At 39.0% G+C, this 16,689-nt stretch overlaps 1 long non-coding RNA gene across 1 annotated transcript in view; it reads right to left on the bottom strand.

Moving 5' to 3' along the window:
* Positions 1 to 7,737: 7,737 nt before the first annotated feature.
* The window catches only part of LOC112954268, a 45,272-nt gene continuing 36,320 nt past the window's right edge, over positions 7,738 to 16,689 (bottom strand). Inside the window, exon 2 of the long non-coding RNA XR_003250678.1 lies at positions 7,738 to 8,429. This is a non-coding gene — a long non-coding RNA (uncharacterized LOC112954268). The remainder of the gene's footprint in view (positions 8,430 to 16,689) is intronic.

Here is a 16,689-nt window from a genome sequence, read left to right as displayed (position 1 = left end):
TGGAGAAACAGTCACCCAAACCAGCAAGGGCAGATAATTATCCAAGCCCGAGTGAGAAGAGAGTTCCCCGCAATGATTAGCCAAGAGGAATGATAACCCGGGGCAATCACAGACAGAGAGCTCTGATCGGATTGCAGCAGGACTGCACAAAAAGGAGAAATCACTTSAGATCGGGCAGCAGCAGACAATGGGGATGATTAAGCTGATGGTGGTAGACACGGGGCTGCAGGAACAGCAGCTTGCAGCAGAATCTCTGACTAGCAGAAACTGTGAAAGCAAAAATAGATGCTAAAGAGCAGCTGATAAGAAATCAGAAAGAGGAGTTCGCTGGATAAATGGAGTGTGACCAGGGCACATTGACATCAAACACAAGAAAGGAGAGAGATAAAGATATTCAGATATTCAATTTGAACATAAAGCATTAACTAGATGATACATGAAATATCTAATTACACAACCAGAAGATCTGGGCAAAGAGAACTGATCCTGCAGTGACTGAGGCAGACAATTGGATTARGCCATGGGACGGATATCATGGAGGAAATAGCTGATCAGCCAGCAGCACAGCTGGGATTTAGGAACAGGAGGTCATACAGCTGTTTGCTCAGCCCATAAGACAGTAAAAACACAGCAAGCAAAACTGTGGGACAGCTGCAGCTTTAGAAATCACTGAAATTAGGTAGCAAGAAATGATGAGAGCCCCAGGATGAGGCAGAAAAACCAGAAACACCATATCATAAACAGAATGGAAAAGAAAACAAATTGATTACAGAAGCAACAGGATGTGACAGCGGCAGGGCTGGGCAGTGTGTGACCAGACAGCAGGAGTAGCTGACTGGACAGGACTGGGATGAGACAGCATATGCAGCCCATCAGGCACAGAAAAGGATCCAAAACCAGGCACAATTCTCTGGCAGGAAGCACAATAACCCAATAGAAGCTATTAATCAGATCTGACAGGATGAGTGGAGTCTTCTTCACGGGAAACACTCTGGAAACACATTGCGCTGTGGAGCAGAGGCGGCATCCCCCATTAGTGCTAAGCAGCGCTAATACGAGCCCCTGCCTGGGACCTGCGGCAGCTTCGTCTGTCCTTGCACATGGTCCTGCCCCAAGGGGAAGGAGCTTCAAGTGAGCCCTCACCCACGGCACCTGCGTGACTATAATCCCTCACAAAGGCAAGGTCTCTGTYGTTCTCTCACCGCTCTGTTCGAGCTCCACTGGCTTGAGAGGATTATGAGTAATGATCAAATCCWGCAGCCTCTTTTTCTTTGTACAAAGCGGCAGAAACCGTCTTTTGTATCTTTTTTTCCTGCAGTCGGCAAAGTTCTGTTTTAAGCTGCAGCACACTCAAATCTCCAATAAAATATTCACAAAGCATTGAGGAAACAGAGTAGATTATAGGTCAGTGTCTTGAGATATCATCTGGCCTGCTGCACTAGCACAATATATGACATTGAAAAAGAAATAGCACCGATACATCATTGATCCCTTCAGCTTACGACTGCTATTAATTTCATCTTTCATCAGTTTATTCTCCCTCTCCTGTTGCCAATTCCCGATGATTGTTGCTGCTTCAGTAAATCACTGGGATGTCAGGAAGCATTACAAAACCATATAAAGAGATGAAATAACATTTCACACTCTCCATTCTCTCCTCTCTTCCTCCCCCCCGCCCCCCCCCCAAAAAAATGTAGAATGTTACACCTCTATGGAGGATTTCTCAGTCATTTTTATTTAATTTTTGCAGCACTGTAACAACAGAGCCAGGCAAACTCCACGGGACAGCATTTAGCAAATTCTATAGGTCATTTGCAGCTCTTTTACCAAAACCCAGTGCAGCCAGGGCCACTGTTGCAACTCAGCAGCCTTTCCTAGGGCAGAAAAGTATTAAAACAAGCACTATCTTCTAACAGCCCCATTCACCTATGTCAGAGCTGCCAGCACCTTGTGACAGTTTTTGCTGTAGTGATTTTGATGACTTTCTTGATGGTCCCTCCAAGATTTGAAGTCAAGTCCATCTATCATATTTGTTTTCAAAATCTTATCACTGCTTCTGGCTGGTCCTGCTGTCTGTCTGCCTTATTTCTTTCCTCTGAACATCTTTTCCTCTCAAGTAACAGCTGTACATGCCTCATCAGCAGAGGAAATACAGRAGGACAGTGTGTACTAAAATTTTCATGCGTTTTTTCAGCTCTCTGCCTCTTAACCCTCTTGATAATTAAAACATTAATTTGCACAGCAAACCATCTTCCCTGGCCTCTCCTCTTGCCCCATCAAAGATAATAAAAAGTAGCCGTGAGTTATTAAGGTTCCTACATTTGGATCTAGATCTAMATGTCAGAGATACCCTGGGATCTCATTCAGGTGCTGGCCCTCTCTCACCAGCTGCTCTCATCTGGTACCTCCAAGTCAAACATCATTTTGCTGTTAGCCTGGGATGCAGGAGGCTGCCCAAGGATGTGGTCAACAGGCCAAAAGCAGCTTCTAGATGTACTGATATCTGCCTGCTTGGCCATGTGGCTGGATATGAGACAGCAGGGCTACAGTCATTTCTCTAATGTTTTCTCATACATCAGAAGTTACCTGCCTTTCTCCAAATGACACTTCATACCTTCCATCAAATGTCTGAGAGAAATTTAGCCATGTTTCTTGACTAAAAACAAAGTCTGAGGGCCGATGAGCTCAAGTGTGTGCACAGGATCTTTCCTGCCATCTTTCTACAGCATACATTGGCTGTATAAATGCATCTTAAAAAAAAAAAAAAAAAAGAGAGAGAAGGAGGAAGCCTGGAGGAGATAGTTTAAGTGATGATACTGCAAAAAGTATCTTATAAAATAGTAAGCAGCATTTGGGAATTCAGCAATGATACACTTCCTTGACTTATGATAAGGCAAAATCTTAAATCCTCATTAATTTAATTGCCACTAATGCAGCCTTCACATTGTGTTTTACCAGTAAAGTAATGAGTGTGCATAAAGAAGACTGTTTCTACCAAGTAAGTAGATTTGGGTTTCCAAGGGTAATTGTAAACAGCAAGTGCCTAGATATCAGCTTTTAAATGCGAATTGAACATCAGCATAGTGAAATTAGGAAGAGAAAGAAGGTTTCATCTCTCTACTGCATTGTCATTCTTTGCAGAAAATAAATCCTTTTGCAGTATGTATTCACAAAACAGCCATTTATCAAAAAAGCGGCATTTTCTAGGGCTGAAGGTAAAAAAGGAGGAGAAATAACAGCTAAAGATAATACAACATGACATAATATAAATTCAAAGCAGAGTCAATCTCTCAAAAAAAGAACAAACATTTGTGTTATAAAAGGTCGTAGTTCCATAGCAAAGATGGCAAAAAAGTAAAAGATGCCTTTGGAAAAACCTGTATCAATATATTTTCTTAAAAACAAACTTTTCTGTGTTCTGGGTTTTATTAKTTTTGGGAGAGATACTTTTAAGGTTCACAATATGCTTACCTTCAAGAACTTGCATTTTATTGACTGAGATCACAGGTCTTATCTTTCTCTGGGAATTTGATAGAGTCAGGTATTGGTGTACTGCATTAGTGAAAATCCCAATAATTATCTATATTCGTGGAGCTYGCCCTTACCCAAACCTGAACTGAAGTCAGTTCTACTGGAACAAATAGAAATCATCCCTCTCTACATCTGTTAGAGATGCCTTTTGTAGGCCAGGTTTCATAAGCTGGCATGAACTCACAGCGCACATCTTCGAGGTAACTATAGGAAAACCAGAGAAATATGATTACCACCAAGGAGAAGAATATATATTTTTAGTATCTGCAGTATACAATGGCTATTAAACGCTGCCAATTTTATTTTTGTCCATACATCTTCACATTTTTCATCAAAGGAATGCAAGTGAAATCCCTTCAGGAGGAGTTATCCTTACCAAACAACAAAAACCTCTGCATTGCTCTGTAGAAAATCGAAGAATGCCAAGAGAGTGATTTCAACTTGTATAAATTKAAGCACAACCTCAGCAACAACAGTATAGCATCTCCTGATTTGCACACGTGTAAACCAGAGTTCTATGTTTTTGCTGTCCTAAGCTGTTTGTTTTGTCTGTGTTGGTAGTACAACTGTTGGGAAGAAAASAAATGGACAGTAGCACATACAAGAGAGACGTAAAAGGTGTTGCTCTCTAGAATAGCCCTTCTCTGGGAAGTGGAACTTCTCAATACTATTTTAAAGGACTTTCTTTGTGTAAACATACTGGATGCGAGTGTTTTARGCAAATGAAATAGTAGGTTTGTTGCTACAGAAAATAGCATTTTTCTGATCTCAAAGGCATCCCTTGCATGKATTCAAAGGCATCCAGCACCAGGGCTAAGCAGTGTCCAGAGGTAACATAGCTGCAGCAGCCTCAGCCCAAGAATCTGATCTGAACATGACTGTGCCCAGGCGGTTTCAGGAGCTCATCCAAGGGAGGATTCAAGCAAAACAGGTGCCAGGAGGTCCTGAAATTCCTGTAGCCCTGTGCTGCCCAGCACCTGTATCCCAGAAATGAGCCCATCCCTCACACAGGGATGTGCAGCCCTTGCCGGGTGGCCAGCTCCTCTTGACAACTTCACTCTACTAATAAGCAAAACTCTGAAAAAGTAGTTGAAATAAAAGAAAACTATATTAAAAAAATCCACTCATCTTGAATTCCTGTCATCCTCAGTATTATTAATTACCCATGTCATTTGCATTAGTATATTGTTAATTTATAGCTCCGTAGTGGACCTATGATAAATGGATGTGCCTCCCATTAAGTCACCTCGCGTGAATTTAGAGTTTCTGTGTCAATGGTTGAAACTCTTTTGTAAAATTCAGTTTGACCTCTATGGGATTAATAAACCCATAGGCTAAGACCTTTATTTCACGCTGCTGCTGCAAACTGTTTATGTCATTTGTAAACATCTGCACTTATCTAAATACTTATCCTAGCTTTTTTTTCCCCATTGAGTTTAATAAGCTCATGAGCTTTTTTTTTTTTTTCATTGAGCTTAGTAACTAAAAGCACTGAATCCAGAAAATAAATTCTATTCATCTCTAGTGCTGACATGACTGAATTAGCTATGCATGACATATCCAATCAGGATATGTAAATTCAGTGTGCATGTAAATACCTCACACCTCAGCTGAGGGAAAATCTGAAGCGTTACAATATAAAGGAAGCTTGTCCACAATATTTAAAGAGCAGCACGAGAAGGATAATGAAAATTATCCTCAAGCCACTGTGTGCCCTCATTATACTTGTTAAAATAATAACATTTATCATATGAACATTTTTCCTTCTAAAAAGGAAAAAATTGTAATTAACTTACATGAAGTAAAATCTCTACAAATTAATTAAATGAAAAGGGGAATTAATTTCAAGGGAAAAAATCAATCAGGAACAAACTTTATTAAACACAGCAGAAACATTAATATTCATTTTGCAGAAATGAATACAATCAGAAAAGTGCAAGAGGGAAGATGGCAGGAACCTACTCTTGCTGCACAATGGAGACTCCTCCATGGTGCTCTTGGCAAAGCAACACTGCAAATATCTTTCTGATATAGACTACAATATAGGTTTTATTTAAAATACTGAATAGTTCTAGTTTTTCAGAGAAGATATTCAAATTCCAGCCACAGGTTTATCAAAAAAGTACTGTATTATTAAAATTTCAATAAATTATATATAACTATCATTAAGAGCCCTTCACAAAATGTTCTGCTTTAGAGATGTCTCTACAACAGTCATTGTCCTGGAGCAAATTTTTTTTTTTTTTTTTTTTTTTTTTTTTTTTTTTAGCAAAGGCAGAAGAAATCAAGGATTGAATTCCATGGAAATATTCAGTCTTGAATTCTAAAAGTAAAATTTGGGCAATGAGCCTACAAAATGACTTTACTTTGCTCTGCTACCATAGAGAGAGTGATGTGCAACTTAGTTGCGATGAAAAAACGTGTTCATGAGATGGARGCCAGAGGTCTACATCCTTATGAGAAAAACACACTTGTCTAGAGCAAAGACAACAATATCTACTGCTTTCTTCCTCTTCATCATGAAATCCGCAATAGAATCTGCAAATACCTTGGGACGGGCGTGATGGAGAGGAGCCCCCAGAGAAGGCACTACAGAGAGGACCGAGCTGGCTGGTGGATGCCTCTTCAGTACTGTTCTCACATACCCGGCTCCATCGAGCCCACCTTCCATGACAGCCTTGCACCAACGAGGACCAAAATTTCTATTCTGACTACTGGTAGAAGATCAATAAATTAAGAAGTTTGACTTCATTTCATTTTTCCATGAAGAAAAGAATTATTAACCAAATGGTTACAGTCTTGGCTTTTTACCTTTTAGCTAGTGGTATTTCAATAGTTTCTAAGGTTCTCTTTTTTTCTTCAAGTACCTGCATTAATCGAATTAAAACTCTTATTTTTCCAGCTGATATTTCCATTAGGACTAGAATTATTATTACTTTGATAGTCTTTTTATTTTTTGGGCTAACAAAATTTTGCATCAGAAGTAAAATACACTATAACAAAATCCCCATAAGGCAAATTTTGTCTTTTGTTCTCTCTGTGAAAGAACGAAGCTCTGCAMAGACTATAATAATGAAAAATCATACTAAGACCTTCTTCAGATTTCTTGATCCAAGTTCCTGAATGTTGGTAGATGSTAACATTAGATGCCATTTAACTCTGCACAGCATGACCAATATAATACATTTCACATTACAGACAATGACAAAACCAGCAAGGAAAGCAAGAATAGATAAGAAAATGTTGCAATGTTATCAGGTTACCATGGCTATTGAGGCCTTGACTTGTTCATTTCTTGACTGGACTCAAGACATGAAGTTTTCTGGCATTCGCTTTTTATAATTTCAAAAAAAAAAAAAGGACAGAATAGAAGTACAAGTAAAAAGAATTTTCTGAAGTGTTAAAGCAGGTTTAAATACTTGAGGAAGTCGTGAACTTTCCAACCACTGCAGATATTCATGGTGAAAAAGTACTTACTGATAAGCCACCTAAAACCCTTCACAGTTAGAAGCTTCAAAGCAGAGCAAATTCTTCAGGCAAAATAAGCATATATCATTTTTTGTGTGTGACCTAGGGCCAAGTATTCAGCTGGTCCAGCTCACTGTAGCTCCATTACCTTCAACGAAATGCTGCTGATCCACCCTTAGAGTACTGACCCATAATCTTTTAATACACCTTGCCTGATTAGCACTGATTCTGCTTCTACAGCTACTTTTACAGTGTTATTCCGTTTACTTTTCTGGAACTCATTTACTCACATGAGAAAGATGTGAATCTGGGCCTTAATGCACCTAAGCACTTAAGCCATCTTAGCCAGATACCCTGTAGTAGCTGTAGAACAGACCCTTTCAAGAACAGCTACCTGCAAGAAAATGGGGGTAGAAACACACAGCAAAACAACTAAAGCTGCTCAGAGGATTCAATACTGGTACTGTGCTAGTAAAGGGCATGAGGGCCACCAYGCCTTGGAAATCCAAAGGTGCAAGYCACCTGTGCAAGCATGGAAAGAAGCCTGGTTTGTGGTCCAGAGCAGTGTCCTACAGCCCACTGTGATACAGTCCATGCAGAGCTCAGTCCTCATCCATCCAAGAAAGCCTAGGACTCCATCTGACTCTTTGTGCTCTGCAGTTCTCATCCAAGGTATTCCTCCATTATCTACTTGGCCTAATAGCACTGAGAGGATGGTGGAAATTCCCTGCACTGTTCTTCAAGCTGACTCTTTATCAAAATATCTGTATTGAAAGATGTTTAGGAAAAAAAAAAAAGTAGAACAAACATTTCAGAGGGCCTCAAGAGTGGTTTTGGCAACATCATTCACAGCACATGTACAGCCAACTACAAGTGTTCTCAACTACATCCAGGCAATGTTCAGACCAGATGTTCTATGGAAATTGAAGCATTCTAGAGTTATCTATGTTTAAAAAAAAGTGTATAGGATTTTCAAAAGAAAGATATGTTTTGACTGCCTCGAAACTCAAAAAACGCTAAAGAACTTTATTCAAAAACTTCCAGAGATTCAATATCAAACAAAACAGTACAAAGAAACAGAGTATGCCTTTGACTCACTAAAAACATATAAAAACAGCAATTAAATAAAAAACTCCTGAAATCCGCATTCTAGTAGTGGATGCAAAGAAATCCTTAAAATACTGGACACGCAAATAGCTGTGAAAATTTTGCAGCTTCAAAGCACAGGTTCTAAATTAGAGTTCCAGGCAAATAAACAGTACAATAATGATAAATATTGTTTTGAGCTCCYTTATGCTGCTTATGGATTTGCTGACATATGTATTCCACTTATTTGTAAAAACAGAGGCTTTTTCTTTCTCTTCTGAGCATTGCTGAGAGAATACAACTCCTCTCCTCCTGAGTGTTTCATACATACGCTCCAAAATATACTGCATAACAAAAGACAAATTTGTATAAGGAATATGACTATTAAATGACTATTATAATAAGKAGTCAAAGTTCACTGTTTTTGTGTCTTGGCAAATGCATAAACTATGRGAAAACACATGTAAAATGTTTAGAGAAATCTCAAGATGCAACTACTGTAGATAAAATGCCTTCTAATAATTTGAGATTTGAAAAYGTCAACAGTGTTACTTCAGATGATGCAAAAAACTTCTGATGATTTTTATTGCCTGCACTCTACTGCATAATCCCACTTTTAATGTCTCCTCCTGGTCTCCTCTCCTGTACGCTCCATGGCAGACATGACAAACATATCTGTTCACTCAAAGAATACACTTATTGCTTATTGACAATGGCTTGATTATTGAGTAAAACCTTAACAAGCTATGCTCCCATAAACCTGTCTCATGAGGAMCTTGATCAAGTGAAAAAGGAGCGAATCTGCAGGTGACTTGTCCACACAGATCTATAGAGGTGTTCGGAGAGGGGAGCTCTGAGCTGCTGGCGCAGCCCAGGCTGCTACGATGCAAACTCCAAACACACTAGCATACAGGGAGTCATTAAGAGAAGAAAAACAGCCAAATAAAGCAGGATGCCTCGTAACTCACTTTAATCAAGCTTCATCTAAGCCTGTTACTACTTAAAAAAAAAAAAAAAAACACAATGCTAATACTATGGGGTTTACAAAAACTTTCCTAATGATGGTCACGAGCATTTTGGAATTGTCCAAATTAACCCCATCAGCAGTTAATAAACCAACTAGAGCAACGTTGCTGATGCTGTAAAGAACTTGCACTCATGAGGATGAGWTGCCATTTCAGAAAAACAACTGGTGTCCATTTAAATGAAAACCTACTCTATTCTATTCTTTTAATAAAATTTTGGGCAACTCAGACCTGAACATTTGTGGAGTGGGAAGGTCTTATACTCCATTAGCAAGAATAATGGCTGATGTGGGGAAAGTTAAAGAATATTTATAAAATAGAGACATTTTCAATTCACAATGTGACAGCAGCTTCGCTACAGACTCCTTGAGGGACTAGCAACAAGGTCACTATAGCATCCAAGGGACATTTATAGAAGGAGGAATGGCCCAGAAGGCTGCAGAATGTCACATGTTATGTTAATCCTGGAAAAGGAGAATAGGCATCCCAGGAAATCAATGACCAGTTAGTTCAGCTGCAGTATTTAAAGATGCTAACACATGTAATAAACATTTCTGAGGCTAAGAGAAATAATGAGGGAATAAAGAAAAGGAGCTGACATAAATTCGACAAGGACAGACTGTATCAAATAGATGGAATTTCCTTCAGGGTAGTAGATAAGGGAACAATGTTAGATGTGTTGCATCTTGATAAGCAGTCTAATAAGCATATTAGTGAAAAGAGGCCAGCAAAACTCACAACATTAACAGTCCTCACCAGAATGGAAAATAGCATTCAAAGAACACCAATTGGTGATTTGCTGCCAAACTGGACTAGCATTTCAAGTAAATCCCACAGTGTCTGTTCCAAGATCAGTTCTTTAACAWTTCCATTTAGACTTGGATCAAGATGTTTTTATAAAACAGCACACTTTGAAAATATGCAGGTTATACATACCTGTATGAGAGGAACTGAAAGAGCTTTGGAAGACAGGATGAGCTTTCAAACTGATACCAATAAATGCTTCCAGATCAGCAAGATGAAATTCAATAGTATGAAATAGATTYGGAAGAAGTGAGGAGTCAGAGCATACTCTTTAAGGGTCATCATGAAAGATTCATTACATCTTTTAAGCCTAGACTATGAAAGATTCCTAAATCAAATTGTAAATTATGATCTGGGTGCTGTTGCTCAAAGCAGAGTTCTAGACTAGATGTTCTTTCTGGGATTGCTGTTAGATGCATAGCCTCATGGAGAGAGATTGTAATTTAAAAAGAACGAAAGTATCACTATAAACTATATGCTAATGAAATGCATGTCAGCAAACATAGCTTTAAAAGCCACACAGCTGCTATGCCCAGAGTTAGGGGCAGGGGGATTAAGTCCATATGTAATGCACGTTTTCAAGATGCTGACCAAAGCAAAACCTCATCCCTCAAAGAAGTGTTTCCACCAAAATCAACCCCCCTTACACCCTCACAGCAKGTTCATGATTGTGCCCTGAGCTCCCTGTGCCAGCAGCGAGGCAGCCCCTGGATCCCACCAGCACCAAGGTTGGAGCAGGAACAAAAGGGCCAAGCACAAAGGGAAAGGCCCTAAGACTGTTACTGTCCCTGTTCTACCTGCTGGAAAAGAAAACATAGTATTTGAAAACTGAGAACATAGAGTAAACACCTCTTGCACYTAATTCCTGTTCTCATAAAGGCTTTTAAATGGGAAGAAAGTCCAAGGGCTGGCAGGAGAGGGTCAGGGACCCAGTGGCTGCCAACTCCTGAAAGATGTCACCGATCCCTGATGAAACCAAAGACACAGGATGCAAACAGAGAGGAAAAAAAGAGGAACTGCAACTCCTTTTAGGAGCTTTTGTAGAAAGGATCTTTTCGAATTTTCAGATGCTAGTGTACATGGAAATGTAAAGTGATTAAAAACATAGAGGAACCAACTTTTTTTTTTTTTTTTTTTTTACTAGCACAGACTGATTTTCAGCAAACACTGCAGGATCTCCAAAGCAGCAGGTTAGAGTATATTTCTAAAATAATCCATTAAGTTTCCATGTCCGGGGGGGAAAAAAAAAGTACAAGTGAACAATTACTCTGGAAAATGAAGGTCATCCAGAACCTGAGCACTCACACACTGTGAGCTCATTCCACATTGTCAGGCTCCACSTTATCTCCCATAAATTAAATGTCACCCGAAACAAGAGCAGTGCATACTCAGTTTTCAAGAAATATCCTTGAACTAAATAAAACTTCACCTATACCAGAGCAGGCGTGTGTCATCCTTGTATTAATATGCACGTGCAATGCCAGGGACACCCTCCTTGGCAGAAAGTGGTAGTGACGAAGGAGCACAGCGAAAATCCATGCGATACCCTAATCAACAAGGGTGAGTCCGCAGCTTGCCTGCTCCTGCACTTGGACAGCCCTCTGCACCAGGAGCCCTTTTACTAATTCAACTTGGTCAGTTTGAGCAGTCACTGTCACATTTTCCTTTTGAAGGACTTTTTTGCCAGTGGAAAACTATATTTTTGCCAAGACCATTTTCAAATATAGTATCAATGAAGCGGTAAATTCATATAAGCAGAAGTAGGACTTTGATTTTAAGTGCAAAAGTGTACTACATAAGAGTTAATAATCTCCTAGGATGGGCCATCTATTATGACAGAAGGTGCTATTCTACCATTGTCAATCTATCGCTGTAGATATTTAATAATATTTAATATGAAGCAGCAGTGCATCATAAGCCCTGACTTTTGACAAGCCCTAGTTGCTTGTCAGCTAAAAAGCCCTTTTCATTTTGCAGTACCGTKCAGAGGATTAAGAACTAATAGAAAAAGAAAACGTATGTAATGCATATAGCCTCCCTTCCCTATTGGTGTCAAGTCATATAAATTCATAAAGGCAACAATCCAAGTTTATCACACATGCACCACCGACAGTACTAAGGTCTTTATCAGCCAGTGCAACCCCAAGGCCTGCCAGCCTATAAAATGCAGTGGTGTGTCCTGTAACAACTAAGCAGCAGCTTGTGCAAGAAAAAACAGGTAAGCTGTCATCTTCTATCCTTAATTATTAGAGGAGTAAAACATGTCACACCTCCCAGAGCTGCTTCACCCCCTGAAAGACTGTGGCTGATAAAGCTCCCATGTTTTCAGAGTTGGCAAAGGAATTGTAAAAGATATTCTTTCATTTCATGTCTTGTCATGTTAAATTCTCAGAAAGCATTCCCCCCAGAAGGTCATACTTGCARCGCAGTGAGAATTAAATGCTGGTTATTGGCTTTCAGTGTTTTCTTCCCTAAATGTCACATCCAAATATATATTTACTTTATCTTTAAGAAAGGTTTATACTCCCCTCAAAACTATTTGAGCATCAAATATGTTTTCAATATAGCACTTCAAGTACTTAGGTACTGTTTCTCTTCAAATATCCCTCCCTGTTTTTGTTTTTTTATTTTGCTCTCCTTTTTGCCAAAAAAAGGCATTTGCACAAAAAAAAACCCTTATTTCAGAGAGTTGCACAGTGGAAGGAAAGCCATTGTCCAGTTACATATTCCTAAGATAACTCGCTGAAATCAGACATGGGTAAGGAAGGTGCACATGAAAGAGTAAAAGAAGTCACCACCACTTCCTATTTGCAGGCAGAAGGGCAATGTCTATAGAAGACCGCACAAAAGACTGTTTTGTAGAAAATAAATTCCCTCTCAAGGAGGAAGCCTTCTTTTTCAAAACAATTCCCCCCCACACTCCAACCTGACTTACCTTTCTCATCATTTTCTTTTTGTAATTTTAAACTGCTTTCAAAAACATGTCTTTCAAATTACCTTTTGAGCTCCAAGATGCCCAAACCCAAAAACTGATGTAGACTTAAGGGCAATCCCAGCCTGCCAGCCAAAAAACATRCTGCTTTAGCCATATAACCTTTAGTCTAAGCACAAGTTTTCTCAATGCCTTGCTTTCCCAAACATCCCTGAGCATAGCAGTGTGCACACTTACACTTAAGATTTTTCAGTGACATCAGCTGGACATTTGAAGAATTGGAAAATACAAGTTGAGTCCGGAAATCACCCTTAGAAGTAACCACTGTTAAGTTTTCAGGACTTCTCAGGACTCTCCAGATCTTTATTCAGGAGAATAACATTAATCTCCTTCAAAAATAAATGCTAAAGAATTGATGTCTAATACTAAAAATAGTTGACCTAAATTCATTGCATGGTTAAAACCACATAATATGTATACTTTAACCTCCTATTGTAGCCTAATACAAATGCTGTTCTCAAGTAAGTACTGCACAGCCCTACAATCATTTGCAAAGCATGCTAATGTATCAATGGTTTCTAAATTTCAAAAATATATATGAGAAGAAAATCAGGCCAGTGTGGTCAGACCCAGAATGGTATAGCCAAATGAATAAAAATAGCCTCAATGAATATCTCAAAATATGACGGAATGGCATTTTGATGAAAATCAACACTGGCAAGTGCAAGCACCCACAGAAAACATTACTCCTAGAAACTGAAGTCTGATAAGATTAGTTATGTGAGGTGAAGATATAGGAATAACTATGAATTAGTTTCTCACGTTATAGCACACTCAGGTGTATTTTCTATACGGCGTTGCACAGGCTCTGTATTCCAAAACAGTTATATTATGTATTAAAATTTAACATACAGCCTCACCAGTACAATATGAGAAACGTATCTGAGTTTTATAGGTTTGAACAGAATGACAGATAGGTATGCCCTGGGTGGTATAAATTAGAGAAAAACGAGCTGGAAAAAAAAGAAAATGGCTGAYGCTAGGAAAACTCAGAAACGAACAGTGAGCTTATAGGAGCTGACATGACTTCATCAGTACCATTACACCATTTATTTACTCCAGACAGAAAAATATATTTATTTAAACCCTACAAAAATCAGTGTGGAATCAGAAATAAAGTCCCAAGTCTAAAGCAACACCACCCAAGACTTTAAAATGCAGAAGAGAAAACACTACTTGGTTACCACGAGWCATCTGTTTTGACATGCCATACGGCCCTCTTTCAACTCCCACCTATGTCTGTTAATTTAGCAGTCTCTTCCAGTTATTCTCCAGTTATTCTCTCATCTTTTCTTTTTTTTTTCTTTTGTTCATTTGTTTGGATTGATTGATTTATATCAAACAGTGGATTCAACAGGATTAAACTTTTCACTTGTATCTGTTGATGTGAAGTAAAAACAGAAAACTGATAGTTAAATATGTTTGTACTTAACATTCCCTACTRCCTAAAGTGTATCAAAACACACATTACAATGAATGAGAATCTACTCTGAAAATGAAAAAGACATTTTTGAGGTGAAGGGATTTTATGTTCCCATTTAGATTTTCTACGCACGATTAAACACACAATAAAATTTTTTTTAAAAGATTTSACTTTTCAAAAAAATTTTCAATTCTTTAGTTATTCTAATAACTATTATCTGATTGTTTAGAAGTATTACTGAATCTGGTAGTTCCATTTCTGTGTGTAGCTTAACAAAAGGTCAACAGCTGTAAAGAAAAGTTAATTTAATATGAGATTGCTCAGAATGATCAGGCTTCTGTTTCTCCTCCAGCAGAGGAACAAAATAATGTGCTGCTAAACAGTGCCCTCTTATCTAGTACAAGAGGCATGTGAGATGGGTGAGCATCACRAGGAGTCTACTCCTCCATCTCCAGGCACAGCTACAGATGAAAACATCACAAGATAAATCCCACGCTGAATCTTACCGAGTTGCAGCCCTGTGCTTTCCTTCTGACACTGCTTCGGCAGGCCAGCTCTCTATCCACCTCACACACACCACTGCTGTCCCACAGGATCTGCTTAATTTAATACTGGAGTCTAGCTAACCCCAATCTATCTTACTGCCTTGCTCATCAGCAATCTGAGGAGACAAGACCATCAGAGGAGCCTTAGATAGGAGRACACGGTAGGCCTCCAAGCAGGGCACGGATTGAGGGGGTGTGAGCCAAGGAACAGTGATTGCAGGTGACACAGGCACTCGTTAGGGGACACCTCGCTGTCAGCGCTTCTTTAGATTTCCAGGATCATCATCTTGCTTGGTCCTGTCGTCATTCCCTTGACCCAGGAGGGAGCTTCATGGTGTAGTGCCATGTGCTTTGGAAACATGCTCAGGAGCAAAGGTTAGACCACAGCACCCGGCACGCAAACACAACCTCATCTCTCCCTAAAGCAGAAGGCCCAGGGGTGCCATCTACAGAAGATCTGAGAACAGATATGGCAGTCAGTTAGCATACAGGAGTTTCAAAGACAGGCCATCCTACAACCATAAACCCAGGAATGAACCATGAAAGGAAAAGAGCTGAGATTTTCTATTTTGCAAGGATCTATTTCCACAGAGTGTTGAGACATCAAGATGGGTATTGTCTTGGCTCTTCATAGATCACACAGACACTCATCGTSCACAGTAAAGCCGGAACCTTATCAAGGGATTATATTTGAGTTATTAGCAATAGATACTCTGCCCTGACCCACTGGCTGTAACTAAATCCTACAGCAGCACTGGATGAGGTTATTTGACAAACGGAAACTATTACAGCATACATGTTATTTTCATGTTAATTCATCATATTATTGTCAAGATAGACCTTCTCAGGATTCCCATTCCAGATTTAGATACATTTCTTTCTTTTGCCTTTTTTGCATACAATTAGTTATTAGTACTTGTTATCACAAGCTTTTTTTGTCTATGATACATTACAATTATTTTTGGTGCCACAGAAATAAATTAATAATAAATAACAATAATGAAAGTCATGAGAAGAAATAACGGCAAAAACAATCAAGACTTTCCAGCAAATGGAAGTGCCCTTGGAGCAGGACCTTGAGRAAAATGGCAACAGGTCGACCACGTAATGCATTGAACAACACATCACATGAAAGCATGCGTGTCGCAGTTTAGAAGTACATAATGAAACTCAAAGAGCCATCACAATTTGTTCATTCAGAACCATAGTAACTGGTCAAATATTTAAAGCTCAACATGCAAACATACAAACAGAAAAAAATGTATATATCTCACACACTGCATTTTTCTTAAAATAAAAAAAATCTACTTTTTTTTCTACTTTTTTATCAAGTCTCAAACAAAATTTTAATGTTAAGGCATTTTTTTATCAAGCATTTTGGGCAATAACTAACGATAATTAGCAACTAATCTTTCCAGTACCTTTATTTTTAGCTGGTCCTTACTCAAATACTTGATTTCACCTTGAGATCAAAGCAGCTCAGGTCTTCAAATTTGGTTCAGAAGTGCCATGTGCAACAGAGACCTTTCATSCAAGACTGGCAGAAGGGCTGTGTCTGCTAGGAGGCTGCTGTTTCACCTCAATGGAAAAAAAACTTAATGAAAACTGAGAAAGGCCAGAATACTAARTGCCACAGGAATTAGGAGATCTCCTGGAAAAGAATGTGATTATATCTAATTTCATGAGCATAAGACAATAAGTACACTTGAACAGTTTCAAAAGGTGGCTAATGCTCTGCCTACTTCCATTCCACAGAGGGAACCATCCAAACTGCCAAGTTCCATGGATTTCTGCAGAATGGACTGCTAGAAATTG

The sequence above is a fragment of the Nothoprocta perdicaria genome, unplaced genomic scaffold, assembly GCF_003342845.1.
Source record: "Nothoprocta perdicaria isolate Ctin4 unplaced genomic scaffold, notPer1 scaffold_5, whole genome shotgun sequence".
NCBI lineage: Eukaryota > Metazoa > Chordata > Aves > Tinamiformes > Tinamidae > Nothoprocta > Nothoprocta perdicaria.
The sequence above is the reverse complement of the archived record's forward strand: the minus strand, read 5'-3'. Positions and strand labels throughout refer to the sequence as shown.